This window comes from Elephantulus edwardii, unplaced genomic scaffold (assembly GCF_000299155.1).
Source record: "Elephantulus edwardii isolate Elephantulus edwardi_28Jun2011 unplaced genomic scaffold, EleEdw1.0 scaffold00123, whole genome shotgun sequence".
Classification (NCBI taxonomy): domain Eukaryota; kingdom Metazoa; phylum Chordata; class Mammalia; order Macroscelidea; family Macroscelididae; genus Elephantulus; species Elephantulus edwardii.
In genome coordinates this window covers 8,642,730-8,645,806 of record NW_006399873.1, presented here as the reverse complement: position 1 = coordinate 8,645,806, position 3,077 = coordinate 8,642,730, and positions in this window count along the sequence as shown.

Sequence of the window (3,077 nt, the reverse complement as noted above, 5' to 3'; positions counted from 1 at the left end):
ATTAATCAGAACTGGCTTTTACAAGCACTGTGGTAATTGGACAATTGAAACAGACATCGGAGGAGGAAGAAGAACGAACTGGATATGAGGGTGGAGAAAACAGTGCAACAGTGAATGAATGAAAACCCAAAATCTCTGTAAATGTTCATTAAAACTAATAAAATTTAATTTAAAAAAGGAAAATACTTCTGAGAAACAAAAATGAAATATAAAATATAGTATTCTTTGATATTAAAATGCATCATACAGTCTTAGTAACTTAACAGCATGGTAGTAGTATAATGACAGATATGTAGAGAAATGGAAAAAAAATATAACTCAGACTTTTACAAGGGAACAAAACCCATCAAACAGGGAAATGACTAATTCTTTAACAATGATGTAGGCAAAACTGGATTTATACCTCTAAGAAGCTGAAGCAGGTTTCACATCTCACTCTGCAAAAGGAGCAGATGATACATAGCATGGTCAAGTCTGACTTCTACCCACTTTATAAAGGGAAATTTTATCATTAATATCTGTGCTGTTACTGTTGTTGATTGCCTCAAGTCAAGAATGACTCACAGTGACCCTATGAACAAAAGGCCTTGAAGCCCCTCTACAACTATCAATATTTATGAAAGCTTATAGTGTTTCCAGAGGTAATTCGTTTATGAAGAGGATGCCATACCTGCTTGCAAAACTGTCATAGAATGTTACTGTGGTTATGTGCTGTTGAGTCACCTGCAAGGTATGGTGACCCTATAAAGAGCAGCTCTGAACCCTTCCCTGTCATGAGCCAGTCTCACTAATTCCTACACATCAAATATCATTGCCCCTATTATTGTGTCAATTTATCTGGGGTCTTCCTCTCCTGTGTTGTCCATCCACCCTTCTCCAAGGGTGAATGATGTCTTCCAAGGGACCATGAGGTCCTTCTTCAAGGACCAATCTCTCCTGGCATGTACCCAAAGTATATGAGGTGAACTTCAAAGCCATAGCTTCCAAGGAAAGACTGTTTCCCCTTCTCCAAGACAGACTGATTTTTTTTTCTTGGCAGTCCACGGTATAATAAAGGCTTTTCTTCAGCACCATAACTCAAAGGCATCTATTCGTCTGTCCTCCTTGGAGGACATTGTCCAACTCTCTGAAGTATAACAAGTAATAGAGAAGACCATGGCCTGGAGTAATACACCTTTGTATCTAGACTGACAGACTGACATCATTTCTCTTCAGCACTCTGGAGAGGTCCATGACAGAAATTTTCCCAGTAAAATTCATCTCTTGATTATCTGACTGCTGGTGTTAAGAGTGTTAACACTCTTAGTGTTAACTCAAGCAAGCTGAAATTGCTAACACCCACAATCTCTTCTCATTCTATTATGGTGCTGCCAAATGGCCCAGTGGAGAGAATCTTTGTCTTCCTGATGCTAAGCTTCAATTCATATTGAAGACTAGAATTCTTGACCTTTTGCAGTAAGTTATTCAGGTCTTCAGTTTCAGCAAGCAAGTTTGTGTCATCTTCATATTGTAGGTTGTTAGTGAGTCTTCCTCCAATCTTGATGCCATACTCCTCCTCATAAAGCCCTACTTCCCGAATAATCTGTTCTGCATAGAGACTGAATAGGTACAGGGACAGGATGCATCCTTAAAACACTCTTTTCTTGATATGACCCATGAAGTGTTTCTTTGCTCTGTTCTGAAGACTGCTTCTTGCTCTAAGTATAAGCTTTGTATAAGAATAATCAAGTGTTTTGGGATTCCCATTTTCCTCAAGATTAGCTACAATTTATTATGATCTACACAGTCACATGTCTTTGCATAGTCAATGAAATACAGATAGAAATTTTTCTGGTACCCTCTGCTTTCTGTCAAGATCCATCTGACATTGGCAATAATGTCCCTAGTGACACGACCTCTTCTAAACAGAACTTATATATCTGGTAGTTCTCTGTCAATGTATTGTTCAAGTTTTTACTGGATAAAATTCAGCATAATTTTGTTAGTGTGTGATATTAGTGATATTGTTCAGTAATTTCCTCTCTGTCAGGTCATCTTTATTTGGAATGAGAATAAATATGAATGACTTCCAATAAGTTGGCCAAGTAGTTATCCTCGAGATTTCTCGGCACAACTTGCTTGGTAAGCACATGCAGGGCAGCATCTGTTTGCTGCAATACATCAATTGATATTCCACCAATTCTTGGGGCTTTATTTTTTGCCAAGTCCTTCAAAGCAGCCTGCACTTCCTCCTTCATCGCAATTGCCTCATGCTCATATGTTGTTTCTTGAAATTCTTCTGGTAAGCCAATTCTTTTTGGTACAATGTCACTGTGTACTCCTTCAATATTCTTTTTTTAATTGTGATTTTATTGTAAATTTATAAAGAACTTGGATTTCCATTAATTCAGTGTTGCACATTTTCCTCCCTACTCCTCCCTCCCACCCAGTTCACTTTTTTCTTTGGAAAAAATGTTGAGGGGAGAATAAGAAAGAAGATGAATAATGTATACTGCATTGAAACAGATGAGGGAGAGAACTGTTTAAAAGTAACATATGAATAGATATTGTTTTGACAGGAGACCAGAAGGAAGGTAACATAGTGGAGTAGACTTGGAGGAAGGGATTGAATAACAATGAAAGAATTTTCTCTTTCCAAAGAGAAAAGTGAATTGGGGGACGGGTAGGCAGGCAGGAAAGTGCAAAATGAATGAATGGAAAACCAAAGTCTCTGTAGACTTTCATGAAAATCTATTAAAAATAAAAAAAGAAAATGTTTTAATTTTGTATACAGTCTGCTCCACACCCCAGACCACGTTAATATGAAGCTTTTATTCTGGACTCTTGTCATACTACTAATACCTAATCATATATTCCCTTTATACAGTTATCTCCCTTGTCTGTTTCAATGTCCTGTGAATTATGTATAACCTCTTCTCTAAATTTCTACTAACCCCCATGTTAATTCTGACATATTTCAGTTAACAGATGCTGCCCTGGACGTGCTCACCAAATTGTGCCAAGAAATCTGGAGAATAACCACTTGGCCAACTGACTGGAAGAGATCGATATTTGTTCCTATCCCAAAGAAAGGTGAC